The sequence below is a fragment of the Petromyzon marinus genome, chromosome 46 (assembly GCF_048934315.1).
Source record: "Petromyzon marinus isolate PM22_M1 ecotype Great Lakes invasive population chromosome 46, UKy_Petmar_22M1.pri1.0, whole genome shotgun sequence".
Classification (NCBI taxonomy): domain Eukaryota; kingdom Metazoa; phylum Chordata; class Hyperoartia; order Petromyzontiformes; family Petromyzontidae; genus Petromyzon; species Petromyzon marinus.
Window position 1 is genome coordinate 8,613,421 of NC_133712.1, and position 15,871 is coordinate 8,629,291.

At 47.8% G+C, this 15,871-nt stretch overlaps 1 protein-coding gene across 2 annotated transcripts in view; it reads right to left on the bottom strand.

Moving 5' to 3' along the window:
• LOC116952283 (sodium-coupled neutral amino acid transporter 3-like) overlaps nucleotides 1-11,283 on the bottom strand; it is a 138,009-nt gene extending 126,726 nt beyond the window's left edge. Inside the window, exon 1 of one of the 2 annotated variants that reach the window (XM_076074154.1) lies at nucleotides 11,139-11,283. The gene's annotated coding sequence lies outside the window, so the exon portion shown is untranslated. The remainder of the gene's footprint in view (nucleotides 1-11,138) is intronic. The other variant, XM_076074155.1, reaches the window with a different exon arrangement.
• Nucleotides 11,284-15,871: the final 4,588 nt, after the last annotated feature.

The following is a 15,871-nucleotide window of genomic DNA, read 5'->3' on the forward strand; positions in this document are numbered from 1 at the left end:
CGAAGTGACCGTAAAAACATCATTTGTAGCCCTCTGTCAATCCACTGCCGGATGAAGGCCTCCCCATGCCTTTCAGGTTTTTTTTTCCACATATTTCACCAGACGAGTAAGTGTGGGTTGGTGAAGCTGCATGGCATAGTGGATTTTGAATCACATTTTCGTTTTTTTATTTCAATAATTAGCAATAATTTTCCAAAGTTGATACCGCTGGTGGAGGACAGGGCAGGATAGAAGGCCTTGGCAGAATCGCTGCCCCCGTGACCCGATTCAGTTCGGCAAAGCGGACCGGGTATGGATTGATTCCGTTATTTATTGCAATACATTTTAACTGGGCTGCGACCATCAACTCACCGCACTTCCCACTTACGGTCAGAGCAACCTTTGGACAGGAAGTTATAAAAATTAATATCAAGTCACTTATTTCCAGTACTTTATTACCCAGGAAAGTTTCGGGTTTTTTTACCAATTCCCTGTGTGGGTGTTTTGAGTATGGAGGGGAAACCGACGCACCGCGAGTAAACACATGCAGACGAGGGAAAAACACTCAAAAAGTCCGTGCACGCGAGCACAAAATCCCACTCGCTGTGCTGTCATATCCTGGCCCACCTCGCAGCCCAGAATATTTGCGAGTTTCACGAAGGTCCGAGCGATTCATTTAAGGGTTGGGGGGGGGGGTGAAGCAACCCAGCGGTGGCGCGTTCGCCGCTTACTGCGGTGGTTCGCGATTCGAATCCAGCGGTCCTCCTCGTTAACGCTGCGACGTGCGATAACCACAACACCACCACTCAAAGTGGACGCTTTAAGATCTCGTGAAGTCACTCGCAAGACTGGCCCCGTTCGCGTGCCGTGCGTCACGAACTTTGCCTTCGAAAGCGCCGGATCGCGGGCACGCGGCCACCATCGCCCGGCAACTCGCAAATTTTACCGCGTCGGTTTCGTGCCGGACCTCGCCGTTGCTTCGCTCACGACAGCCGGGCCGCTCGCACGCTAACGCGGCGCCGGCGAAACGACGGCGCCGGTGGCCCTGCCCACGAGCGAGAGCGAAATTGCCGCTGGCACGGTTCGCGTTTTAATCCCGCGCGCAGGCCTGGCAACGCGTCGCTCGCGAGGCGCGCGTGAAAGAAAAGAGAGGAGGAGGCGGCCGCACTCGTGAGTGAAGCGACGGTGGAATGTGCGACCCCGCCAGCGTGTAAACCACGTGCGCGTGCGTACGTGTGTGTGTGCACGAGTACTTAGATGGACAATTAATAATACCATTACGCTCGTTTTACCCAGGAAAGTCTCACTGAGGCTCACGACTCTTTTTCCAGCGAGCCGCTGGAAAATCGAACGGCTGCTGGTCCACGTCACCACCCCCCCAAAAGGCGTGCGGCCGAGAATTTAGAAACGGGCACCCCCCCCCCACCACCACATGTCCACATCCCCGACACAAACCAGGTAGCAAACAACACGGCTGAAGGTGTAGCAGATAAAGAGTTCATACGTTTCCTGAATCGAGCATAGGTTACTTTACAAAACTTAGGAATTTAGATGGGGGGTGGGGAGGGAATTCCAAAGCGTAGCAGTGCGAGGAAGACAGAAATAGAAGGGCTGTGGCCTGCATGACAGTTGAACGAGACGAGACGGTCGGCCTGCTAGGCCGAGCCCTCAACACATGCACATCCACGCACGCGCCGCCCCCCCACCGCCGCTCTGTTTTCGTGTCCAGCTACCAAATTTGGTCGCTTCGAACAGAACACCGAGGGGTGTTGTCCGAGTCCGTGAGTAATCGCCAAGAAATGAGCCAAGGCTGGGGCTGCCCTTCAGTCAGCCCCAGGTGCCAGGAAATGAATGAAACTTCGCTTGGGATTGAAATGGACCGTTCCTGCTGGCTGCTCCAGGGAAACAGGCGTCGCCTCCACTGAGATACAAATAACAAGGACATTTCATGGGGAAGAAGGTTTTCTCACGCCGCCTGAATAGGGGAGAACTAAATGTGAATGCATTGTCTTTAGTGGTGTTTTATCTTTTTTTTTACACAAGTGACAAACAAAAAGCAGGAGTTTTAAATGTCCTGGGAAGACTTCGCGGGATAGCAGCTGCCTCAAAAAGAGTACATCCTGGGAAAACCACCTGCGTGGCTCACGTGCAGCCTAGTTATATAGCAAGAGGCGGAAGCGCCGGTCGACGATAGCGCCGTCTTTCGGGGTAATGTCAAAGGCGGCCGCTGTACGCACAACTTGGCTCTGGGGGTCACCTCTCTCTCCTCTTCACCAAAACAACCGCCGTCACCGTCGCCGGCGCCGACACCGCCACCAGCAGCAGCAGCAACAACGCCCATATGGAAAATCAGCAGAGCAGACTGCTGGCGTCAGGGCCAAAAACATTCCGACGATAAGTCAGCTGCCCCGGAACACGACAGGACAGGGGCTGTTCATAAGTGACAGTTGAATCGACGAATGTTTTGGAATATGTGACGTCCGATTGGCCATAGAGAGGCAACAGCTTTAAATTTGGCAAGCGATGATTCACCCACCACCCATCACCTCGCTGCCACCCAACGATGAATTGGTCGCGATTCTGGGTTTTCTTCAACTCAATTCCACAATCAATCCTGTAATGTCTCGTCTGTGCCGTCCCATTTGTATTGCTTTGCCGTTTGTTCCGTCTGGTTTGAGCGGGTTTTGTTCGCTCCATTAGCCCAATAATTTGCGTAAATTGTACACAATTGACTCCTGCACGAATTGGCCCGTGCATTTATCGTTCTGCATGTCTCCGTGGTCAACTCAACCTCAGATAAGCTGACCCAGCGTGGTGTGTAAACGTCAGCGCAGACATGGCATTTGGCACTCTGCTCACGGAAACCATTTCTAACCGTTTCCCCGAATGATGATTAAACTCATCGGACAATACGGCGCCTGTGGGCTGGAAACATACGGTAAGAATAAGACTGCACACAAAAGTTGATTTACGGAGAGCAGAAAGTTACGATTGTGACCATCATCTCGGGCCTCCCATCATGCCTTTCATGTCACGTGACATCACTACTTCACACCGCACCACTCCCTGGGCCCCCTAGGGATGGCGGCGTTGGCTACGCTGCTGCACGCTTCCGCCTGTCGTCCAGCACTGCGGAGGCAGCAGCGAGGGTTAGTGGATCAAACACAGATGTTGCTGTGAAACTCCCTTCCCGTGGGCGTCGAGGATTGTGGACTAATCCCCATCCGTTTCCATCTGTATGGGTTTTCTCCGGGTGTTCCCGTTTCCTTCCACATGTATAAACAACTTCTTTGGTTCTTTCGGTAAAGTCACGTAGAATGAGAATAAAATAATATTATTGTGTTATTTTATTTTATCACAATAATACTCTCAGAGAATATTATTGTGTTATTTTATTTTATCAATTTATTATTTTATTCTCATTCTACGTGACTTTACCGAAAGAACCAAAGAAGATGAATCATTGCAGTCACGAAAGCTTTAAATCGAAATGTATAAACAACTCGTATACATTGGCTGAAAAACACCTCAAAATAAAAACCCAATGCAGCAGGGTCCCCCCTGAAAAATATTCATTGGACTCGGCGTGGCTTTCCTGGAAAAGTAATTATTATCATAAATTCAACCAGCGGACCGAATTCTGCGAGCTCTGACTCTGCTATCTATCCCGGTCCCAACTTTACAGCGAACTCGAAAGGGCAGTCGCCCTTTCGAGTGCTATCCAGCCCCGGCCTGCTTAGCTTCCAAAATGTGCCGAGATCTGACGAGATGGGGTGATCTGCTCACGGGCGCTTGCATGCACAGCGGCGAGTTGTGAGTCTCACGTTGTCGTCATTTCCTCGGTGTTCCCGCAGTAGATTTCCTCGACTGTTGTAGTTTGGCGTTTCGTAACGCGAGTCACATTTGACAGTTGAGGGCGTAGCGTGTGTGCTATCTCAACAGCGCACATGGCTAAACAACGGCCTTGAAGTCCAGTGGTCACATCGAAGTTCACCGTCTCTTTCCCAATTTTATTTAAATTGCCCTATCAGCGCGAGGTCAAAACTCTTGGAAGAGAAGTGCATTGCTCCGCGTTAGACAGAACGGCCTGCTGAATGAGATATCAAAGAACTCATTTAGAGATCCCTGAAAAATATCTGCACACCAGGACGGGGGCACTTTCCCACATGCCCTGCCCCAGACAGAAATGTTTTTTCTATGACTGCAAAACAACCTTTTTATTTATTCCGACAGGTGAAATGTAATCAAGTGACACACCAAACCTTATGCCGATGACCGGACTGAAACGATAAAGTTACCACACTTGAAAATCCGGTTTCGCCACGGATGGCCGAACCCCATACTCAAAGCCCAGGATCTCAGCAAGTGCCAGTCCAATGCCCCAACTGCTGAACCACCAGGCCAACGTGCATCCGTTCCATGAACCCTCATCTCTCCAAAATTCGGAGCGGATTATCGGTCTGATGACCAACGCAGATTGCATTTAGTTGGTCAGATTTGAGGTCAACATTAAAGGTCACGTTAAAATAATTCTGCTTCACTTGTTAAAATATGCAGTCAGACTCGCTCTCAGCCGGTTCTAAACGCGGCCAACGAGGCGTTTGGCTGGCTAAATGTTCCGTCTCCCAGTTTCCTCGTTCACATTTTGACTTCAGAGTTTATGGGGGGGAAAAAAATGTGAGCCCTATTCCTGTTCAAAAGCTCGCATACACAGCACATACAAAAAAAATAGCCGTAGATATTTTATATTTTATGCTGGATTCATTTCCGAGGAATTCCAAAGCCGCGTACGAATATTTATTTTAATATTGGGTTGGAAAGTCGTGAATCATAATCATTTTAAGTATTGGGAGTTCCCACAATGACCACCCAGTTAATTTGCCTCCCACAAAAAATTCCATTGAGAGCTGCGCATTGATGCCCAAAAAAATAAATGTTTTTAATTATGTAAGGGTTTGTTGGCGATTCACCCTTCACATACCCATAAATCGCCAAAATAAAAACCTGTGAGGTATGCTCAACATAAACACATCGGCAAGTACAATTTATAATGCACAAAGACTCGTGTTTATTTTTAACATAGTAATCCCGAGGAGCATTAGCTTCCTGCAAATCGTGTTATCTGTCACCACGAAGCGACACTGAAACGCGACAACCCCAGCGTTTTAGCGCATCACCACGGTTGCCAAGTGGTGACACTTGCGCCCCACGACATGAAGGACGTATGTTTGATTCCTGATTAGGGTGCCTTTCTGCGTGCAGTCTGTATGTTCTCCCATTCTGCGTGGAGTGTGTATGTTCTCCTGCCTGTTCTGCGTGGGGTTTATCCAGGTCCTCCGATTTCCTCTCATAACACCATTGGAACCTCCTTTGCCAGTAGCAAAATATTATTATTGTTTCTTTTACCCTTTTATCTGGCAACAAAACTGACACCAACATGACTCCTTGTAAAAAAAAGTGTCAGTTTTGTTGACAGATAAAAGGGTAAAAAAACAATTATCTTCCTCTAATAACTTTGGTTCTTTTGGTAAAGTCACGGAGGTATAAAATAAAATAAATCACGACGTTTCGATCGCAACACAAGCGGTCGTCCTCAGGCAGAAAAAAATATAATCTAGCAGTGGAACTGCTGAACCAGTGAGAGAGCTGTTACAACAAGCAGGTTACATACGTGGCGATGGGCAAGCAAGCGGGGTCTGACCAAAAGTAATTGGTGTTGGGCCAAACATCCTAAAGTAGGACCCCCCTGAAGAAGAGCCTTCGGACTTGGTGTGGGTTTCCTGGGAAAGTAAGTTCAACAGAAAAGAGTCTAAAATAAGGGCTGTTTGGGTTAGATCGCGTAAACGTAAATGTGTAATAAATTTACCTCCACCCGACGCAGCCAAATAGTAAGGTCTGCCACGTGAATTGTGACTTCTTCACAATCCTGGCAATCGCCTGATGAACCTGGTTGTAATCACCAGAGAAACGTTACAGTACTCAAATTGTAAATGTTGTGGTTTTACTCTCTAGCACATCGGTGTGCTGAAGTAGCAAGTAATTGGCACGTTTTGTTTAAAGTGACAAACCTTACTTTTTGGCTGCATTGGGTGGTGGCGGCAGGTTTAACGACACATTTATATTTACGTGATATAACACAAAAAACCTTAATTATGTAATTGGCCTTCTACGTGTTAATCAGAAAGGAGTCTGACATTTCGCTTGTGCTGGAAGCTTGCTCCTGAAAAAGACTCCCAGCACATGAAGTGAAACATAAGAATGTATGTTCGTCGATAGACCAGTCATTCACCTACATAGTATTTCGCCATTATCATTGCGATTTTTTTAAATTATCATAAGCGTGACAAGGGGAAAAGCATAAGAAATTGGCAGGCATGATACAAGCATTAGCAATGAAACAAATTCACATTAAAAATGTTTTAGTAATGTTTGACGTTAGTAGAGTACTTGACCCATACTTTCGAGTCAGAAGGGTTATAATCTGAAAGCATCAACGTCCTGAAATGGATAAATCTTGCCACTTGTTTAAACAGAACATGGGCCTCGAATGCTTACAAGAACTAGCCAGTCCTGTTTAATGCTTCTACAATAGCATGGTTGATCTTTTTCCCCATCTTGGTCTTGTACAACACTTGCATCAAGAGCAACTCGCTGCAGTGAGGGTTTTACGAGCTTTCGCTTGTTCACAACGTCTGCACACACACTCAGCCGAAAACAGATGTACAGCTTTCAATATAATCACGTTATAAATCTCCCGCGCACTCTTTCGGTGTTAAGCAATAAAAAAAGGATCGTGTAAAATTCGCCGAAACAAAACTACGTTTAAGTTAAAGGTGTTGTGGATGTTCCAAACTAATGCTTCCCAATAGCACTGGAGCAGTTTTCGATGTTATCGGGTATTGTTAGCAAGGTGTGGCCTACAACTGGCCACGCTGTGGGCAACGTCAGTTACCCGTTGTATACGCGGTGGCTCCAAATAGATGTACGAGTGCAAGGAATGTGTCAATTGCTACAGAAAAAGAAACTCACCTGGAAAACATTCGTTTGACGATGTGAGTCGAGCGGAAGAAAATAATGGGTTTTTTACGAAAGTTGGTTTCTAATTTTGAGTCTTTGAACAACTAATAATAATACTACAGGATCATTTGCAACAATACCACGAGAAATGTGTTGCCTCAGGGCTCTGGAGACCACCTGGAGAAGATTCCAGGCCACGTGTTGACAACGATGGAGACTGACTTTTTGAAGCTATTAACATTACATTTGTTATCATGTTACAGTGTAGTATCCGTTCTTTTTCCATTAAAAACGAGAGTGCCATATGAGTGTTAACGTTTTCTTTGGAAGCACCATGTATTTGCTTTGATATGGCACTTGCTTAAATGCCCCCACAGCATCTCAAAGGGCCCTCTCCATCACGTCTCATCTCAAACATTCGCAGATGACCCCCGGTGACAGCCGTCTCTGTGTGGGCGCAAGGCGCCTCATTTGGACCACGATGCAGGCACACAGTGGCCTTTTTCTTTCAGAATGACATCGCGCGGGATCTCGAACGTGTCCACTGCTAAGAAGCCGGCACGTGCTCACGCCCGATACACCCGCAGCATTAACCAGGGCAGCCTGCTTCTGTAAGAATCACAAGCCTTCCGCAAACCGGCGGCAAAATGTGCTACGCCCGGGCCATGTCACGGTCCCAAAACGTGGTGGAGTTTGGCTCAGCTCTGGCTCAACTCTGTTCCTGACACGAAGAGATCTCCTCGCTGACAACGTCAGACGCGAGTCGCGACCGCACACATCGTTTGAAATCCCACACCGCAGCATGAATCCCACACTCTGAATTTCACACAGAGGCAGAATCCTATTTCATCGTATATATGATAGCTTTGTTCAATACCAGCACAAATTAGTAACGACCAGCACTACCTCCATCGAACACGGATGGATATTAAAATGTTGTTAACCTGTGCATATTAAAATGTTAACATTTACATTTGTTTTCAAATGTTTCACGAAAACCTAACAAGTGGATCGCACGTATACAATCGCGGACACACTTTAACACTCCCAGATCAAATACTCTACTGGTGTTAAAACATAAACCTGATACGTTGACAAAGATGCCTCCTATTAACACTTAAAGTGTACAAGCCAAGCGATTACTAAATCCTCACATAAATTTAACACCACTTTGTGGCAATTCAACAGTCCTGTAATCCATTAACCTGGAAGACAACGGTGTCGTCAACCAGCTGACGTTGTCTAAAGACAGCATTTTTACGATTAAGAAAAGCGAGTGGGCTTGGGAAGGACACGTCGTAAGATGAACAAGGTGGCGGATGGACAAGACTAAGTAGTGGCAGCTGAAGGAGGGAAAGGGCCCAAAGAGCAAGTCCACCACGGAGATCACGCACCGAGGACACTGGTTCGTCTTGCATTGCGGAATGGCAGCCATTTAAGGAAGGCCTCTGTCCAGCAGTAGATTGATCATGGCTGATGATGACGACGATGACGACCGACGTCTACAATTAAAAGCCTGTCCTCAATCAATCGGGCATTCTGGTGTTAAAACTGGAATTTTGGAAGATGTGTGTGCAAATGCCTTCCATCGCTGTTCCCGCTCCACTGTGCACGCACTTTGTATGTTGATTCTCTGTCAATTGTTCGCAGGTATCATTATATCAAGAAAAAACGTTCACTTTTATAATCTTAAAAGTTTGATAACATTTTACATGAGATGGTCATTCCCTTGGAAGCCCTGATGTCTCTCCCTGTTACTCGGGTCTCCCTTTAAATGGGGTCTCACCTGGTTGAAATAAAGCCGATGAATTAAAGTCCCGATGGATATAACGACTGAGTCGCCGCCACAGAAATGTGGAATTTCCACGTCTGAAAATTGTGGATTTTTATTTTTGCAACATCAAAAGATTGCGGGACGGAACTCCGCCTCACTGAGATGGAGTTTCACCCCAAAATCTTTTGGGTTGAGAGACACTTTGGCTACAATTATGATGCAGCAATTCATGTGCCAATGCGGTGGATCGATGGCGCAGTGGTCGGCACACCTGGGGTTGAGGATCCGAGTTAGATTCCCGGGGAACGGAGAAAGAGCCTCCATTGGGTGGGTGCCCTACACTCAACTACACAGCCACTGCAGGGGTCATTTGGCCTACTCTTCCTCCAAGCTGGACAGATTGTCTTGGAAGAGGTGGGGGTTACCCACACTTTACCCCACCACACGCGACCATGGTGTCTATTCACATACACGATGTTCTACCAGAAACGGTGCAGTATTTCAAAGCATCTGAAAGTGCGTGCTCCGAATACAATTGCTGTATAATAACTATCACAGAGTATCACCACATTCATTATAAAGGACCAACGAGATTTACACATTTGAATATACAATTACATGACGATCAATTCCGCCCAGGAAAGTGCATGCAAATATCCCATCTTCCTTTAAAATTCGATCATTAATGCGTCAGTTTGCTTAAAATGTTCAATGTCTTAATTGTGCTAAATGATAATCTTTCAATTTCTGAAAGTGTGTAATTTGTGCCACTTTGGGCACACAATACAATGAAGACTCGACCTGATCGAGAAGGAGTGTCGTTTGAGTGCGACGTGTGAATGTGTCAAATGCACCGTGTTCCAGCTCACAACACGTGTCCATGTGAAAGCATTGTTACCTGGGTCTCATTTCGGGTACACTTTCCAATGGGCAACGTTTTACCAGACGACGGGCAATGACACATGCACGCGGTGACAACCTTCAACGTCTGTAATCAGTTCGCTAGCGCCACGTGGTTTTACTCTTTAAGAGGCTTCACTCCCTAAAAAGTGCCGTCGATTGGCAGCGAGCAAAAACTAAATCCGAGTCGGTGAGAATGTCTCTTCCTTGCCAAACGCCGTCCCAACGTGTGATCCCCCCTCCTCCTCCTCTGTATCGCTCATGTTACGCGACAAGTCTCCCCCCTCACTTTGATCCACGTGCACTCACAACAACGACTGCGACGATAACAACGCCCCGAATCTCATCGGCGACAAACTAAAACTTCCCGACATCTCTCGCACTCCGCCGCCACCCCCCGCCCTGACCAATCAACACAGCAGCCTGCGACTCCCGAAGGGCGAAGGCCGACTTCTCTCTCCCGCCGTTGCTCCATCTCCCCCCCCCCTGCCTTCTCCACGACACACTCGGGGTGTCCCCAGGCCGAAGCAGCTCCCTGCCACAGCTCACGAAGCAAGGGGCAAGCAAGGGGGAAGACGGGCAGGCAGTGCCGCCTCCCCATCGTACCCAGCAAGCTTCCCTCGTCAAGAGAGCACCCCGCCACCACCTTCATCCTGTGTCCCCTCCACGTGGCTCCATGTGGAGCCACGTGGAGCCACGTGCTTCCTGCTCCTCGCGTGGCGGCAACTGAACCACAGCGACTCGTGTGTGTGGTGGTGTGTATGTGTGTGGTGGTGTGTATGTGTGGTGTGTGTGGTGGTAGTGTGTATGTGTGTGTGGTGGTGTATGTAGTGGTGGTGTGTGTGGTGTGTATGTGTGTGGTGTGTGTGGTGGTGTGTGTGGTGGTAGTGTGTGTGGTGGTGTGAGTGTGTGTGGTGGTGGTGTGTGGTGGTGTGTATGTGTGGTGGTGTGTGGTCGTGGTGTGTGTGTGGTGTATGTAGTGGTGGTGTGTATGTGTGTGGTGGTGTGTGTATGTGTGGTGTGTGTATGTGTGGTGTGTGTGTGGTGTGTGGTGGTGTGTGTGGTGGTGTGTGTGTGGTGGTATGTGTGGTGGTGTGTGGTCGTGGTGTGTATGTGTGGCGTGTGTGTGGTGTATGTAGTGGTGGGGTGTGTAGTGATGGTGTGTGGTGGTGGCGTGTGTGGTCGTGGTGTATGTGTGTGGTGTGTGTAGTGGTGGCGGTGTGTGTGGTGATGGTGTGTGTGTGGTGTGTGTGGTGATGGTGTGTATGTGTGGTGTATGTGTGGTGGGTGTAGTGGTGGTGTGTGTGGTGTATGTGTGTGGTGTATGTGTGTTGTGTATGTGTGTGGTGTGTGTGTGTTGTGTGTGTGTGGTGTGTGTTGGGTGCACGGCACGCTACGTCCTGTAAACTGTCAAAGCCCCCTTCTGAAGCTCGCAGCACAGAGAGACAACTCGCAGCGATCCGCTTACCCTGAATGGTCGTCAACGAGCAAGTATGGGGCTGTGGTGGTGGTGCTGGGGGTCCCTTTGTCTCCGTCTCTCTCTCTCTCTGCCTTGTTCCCCCCCTTGTCTCGACCGCGTCTTCTCGCTGTGAGCCCGCAACACGCAGCAGAGAGGGGAGAAGGAGCGGGGGGTGGAGCTGGGACCGCGTGGTGTGGGGGTGGTGACGGCCATACGAGATTCCACACACATACACACACACAAACACACATACATATACACACACACAAACACACATACATATACATACACACATGAAACACACACACAACAACAACCGCCATTCGCCACTAAGTGGCGGTGACGTCACCACGACGCTTGTGCCAGGCTATGTGCACCCTGAGGCCACGTGAAGTGTCGAACGCCCGCTGGCAGGAGGTCACGGGGCAGACCCAGGTGCTACGCGTCGACTGACTGAGATGACTGGCTGATGCACCACCTGTGCCCCCTACTGTGCCAACCTGCTGTCCTTTAGCCACCCGTTGTTGTGAGCGCCGCTCCTCCGCCCTCCGTTGTTGTTGGAGGGCCACTGCCTCCAACTGCCCAGTAGCGTCCTTCACGAGCCTCCTCCACAGAGGCCGATCTTGACACCGCTGGTACCGGTCATCGGCAAGTCCACTCAGCTCCACGTCCTCCTGTACCACATCATTCCATCTCTTCTCTAGCCCGTGCCGCGCCCGCTTAGCCCCCTCAATCCGGCCGAACAAAAGCTGTTTCGGCATGCGGTGGCTGGGCATGCGGGCTACATGACCCAGCCATCGCAGCCTTGCCCGCCGGAGGAGCTCACCGATGGGACCTTGCCCAGATCTTTCAAGGATTTGTGAGCTCCTCACACAATCCAGTCTGGTTAAACCCAGGATGGATCGTAGGCAGGCCAGCCTAAATGTTTCTAACCGGCGAAGACGTTCCATTTAGGGGGGTCCACGTTTCGCAAGCGTAGAGAAGGGAGGGAATGACCGTGGCCGAGAAGACCTGAAGCTTAGTGCGGAGCGACAGACCAGGTAGCTTCCACACAGCGTTATGCAACCGATGAAAAGATATTGCCGCTCGACTGATTCGGAGTGAGACTGCTGTTAAACTGGAGCTGGTCATAAGCACATTGCCAAGGTATGGGAAACTCTCCACTCTCTCCACAACTGCCCCATCACCAATTGGGAGTGCTTGTTGTGGTGAACACGCCATCATAATGTATGATGCATTGTCTTTGAAAAGTTCCCATTTTGTAGCTGCTCCTCCCGATGCTCTGATCGTGGCATTGTCCTAGATTTGAAGTTTTCGTGATTGCAAGGATCCATATTCTTTGTTGCAATCGGTAAAATCACGCAGGTGATGATTGGTTGTGTTGCAATCGAAACGTCGTGATTTTTTTTTCACCTACGTGACTTTACCGAACAAACCAAAGGATAGTGGCATCGTCCTTGTGCTGTTCGTCTTTTGGTGTTCTCTGGTCTGACAATGGTGACACGAGGCCCTGAGGAAGGTTGCTGCTGTCTTTGGTGTAGGCAAATCAGTTTCAAAGACTGCCATATATAATTATCAGAGCGTGTTTGTTTGCATGTTCACCACAAGTACGTGAGATTAATGCGAACTTGATTCCTCGCAAAAGGTTTCTGTTTGGTATTTGAACATCTTAACACAAACTGTTTTATTGCCTGAAAGGTTAAAACCTACTCTCATTTTTGTCGTATTTTGATACTTCGTAAAAAGGTCTCACTTCGTATAAAAAAAAAACGTTGTTACAATAACTACAACTCGTTGCAAGTGATCTTTCTTTGTTGAGCGCAATGCAAAGCCGCGGCAAAGACGCAACATTTCAATAAAGAATTAAAGCTTTCGTGACTGCATAAATTACTCAGTGTTTTTTTTTTCGGTAAAGTCACGTATGTAGAAATATCACAAAACCACATTAAAATAAATCAATCACGACGTTTCGACCGCAACACAAGCGATCGTCATCAGGTGTAAAAAAAAAACATATCGACACCAACGCAACACATTTGAGAGTGCCAAACTGCACGGAGGTAAACACAACAAGAAGATGAGAGACGAGAATTCAACAAACCTAAGAATTTCGATTTAAAGCTTTCGCGACTGCAAGGATTCATCTTCTTTGGTTCTTTCGGTAAAGTCACCACCACCACGTAGAATGAGAATATTTTTATTTTATTATTTTATTCTCATTCTACGTGACTTTACCGAAAGAACCAAAGAAGATGAAACCTAAGAACATTTCGCAATATTTCGTCAACCCCTTTGGTGGTTGTAAAATTAAAGCCCCTTGACAGATTTAGACGCCACAATTTCCGAGACCGCCCTTCTCCAAATCTGCTCGTGGCGGGGCGGTTCCTGTGGCGCTGTTGTGCAAGTGGCGTTAGGAGGTGCCCCCTGGGGCACCGGCATCTTCATCTTGGCGGGAAAAGCAAAAACAAAAGTGTCAAACCCCTCCCCCCGATGGGGTCGGGCAAGAGGAAGGACGTTCTTACAATTCCTTTACTGCTCTAACTACCGGACATCTGTGGGTGGGTTGGGGGGAGCTTTATAGCTCATCGCAAAGTAAGACGAAACTCCATATAACCAGCACAATTACACCACAAAAACAAACCCGTCCATAAATGACGTCACGCGATTTTTTACCTCACAAATCGTCACCAATGTCCCTTGTGGTGATGGGACTTTTTGTAGGATGAACGTTGAGATTTATAAGGGCACGGGGTGACCAATAAGGTATGAATTTGTGTGTAATACGGTAGGCACTGATAAAGGGTTGACAGATGTGCTACCGTATGATAAGAAGCACCATCAACTTTGACTTTTATAAACTTCTTATGCAGTGCCTGGGATTAAAAAAAAAAATCCGTGATGCTTCGTAGAATATTGTTGATTATTTTAGTGCGGGGGGAGTGGTGGCGCAGAGGTGAACGCACTTTCTCGAGGAACCCGGCCACCCGAGTTCGGTTCCTGACCGCGGCTACCGTCAGTGGCAAGTGAGATGCGAACCGCTCCTGCCCCTTCAACTGTTCACCCACCTGCGCTGACCAGCAGGGTGAAGTATGGTGCGTTATCAATACCGTACAATATCATCAGACTATGTTGGGTCAGTATTGCTTCCATTGCTGTGTTGTACCGTACTTCTGCGCGTCTACGTCTTACGTCTTCCGCATTAGCCAGCGTGGTGAAGTATGGTCAAATAGCGCTAACGCGGCGTGGGAATGAAGGTCTTCCATCCGGCAGTGGTTTGACAAAGGGCTGAACGTACGCGGGATCAGTGCTGTTAGCGAGCACCTATTAAGGCGGGCACGGAACACGGTTTTCACTCCTCAACGCTGAGATCTACGGTTCCTGCTGTGCTCATAAACTGAAGGAGAGCAACAGGATGTTCAGGTAGTCCAGAAAGAGGGCCCCCAAGAGTGAGTTTGAGAGTTCAAATCCCAAACAGGGTCAACTTATAGCCTGACCATCATACCTTCATGCTCTTTAAAATATGTAGTGGTTGGACTGGACATTGCCACAAGAACGTGGAGTTGCTTCCACCGGCTCGAGATAAACAAAAAAAGCAACGTGCAAGTTCATTTCTGAACATTGGGACTCAAGGGCTTGTTCATACGTCGGGTTTGGATGTTCAAACCCACACGCAACATTTAACCACAATACCGTGCTTGCGACAAACACAACAAGCAGTATGCAAAACCCATTCAAGAGTTACTCAACTATTGATGGCCTTGTTCCCTTTGCAGTTGCGGCGGAATTGTCGGCATGGTTCCACGTTTTTTTTTGTGGCGTTGCATTCCTTTCTCCTTTTCTTCCACTCCGAGTCCATTGCAATGCAGTGACATCGACGTCGCTCATTCATCCAGAAGACGTCACCGAGTCTCGTAACGATTGCTGGAGAGTCCAGCATGTGGGGGATGTTTGGCCAATTCTACGAATGAATGTTTGGCTTCACGTGGTAAATCAGCGTACCTGGAGTAAAAACACCGCGGGATATAGACGGGTTGCACCAAACGCCTCGCACAGATAGATTCAAGAATTCATTACTGCCCTGCCATCTCATCGCAGCACAAGCCTGCAACGCGTAGATTCCAATGTGATGGACAGATGCTTTACGATGACGTTCTGGGACTCTGAGATATATGCAGTATTTGGACAGGTTCAATTACTCATCATATCTTTTCTCTGGGGTGTCTATAAATTCAGCACAGTGTGCCACTTTGCAGTCATTCAACGGTTGTTGTCCTGTGGCTAGCCTGGCGCCCACCATGGGAATGTGGAATGTACACCACAGGTGCAGGAGAGACACGCGTTTACTTTGTCTACAGACTACACCTTGTGCACGTGCAGCCCTGGTAGTAGTTAGTACCTTGTATCAACTCATAATAACAGAATAAAGATGTTACACAGCGTACTGTAGTAGTAGTTAGTACCTTGTGTCAACTCATTATAACAGAATAAAGATGTTACACAGAGTACTGTAGTAGTTAGTACCTTGTGTCAACTCATAATAACCAGAATATAGATGTTACACAGCGTACTGTAGTAGTTAGTACTTTGTATCAACTCATTATAACAGAATAAAGATGTTACACAGCGTACTGTAGTAGTTATTACTTTGTGTCAACTCATTATAACAAGAATATAGATGTTACACAATATTGTAGTAGTAGTTAGTACCTTGTATCAACTCATTATAACAAGAATAAAGATGT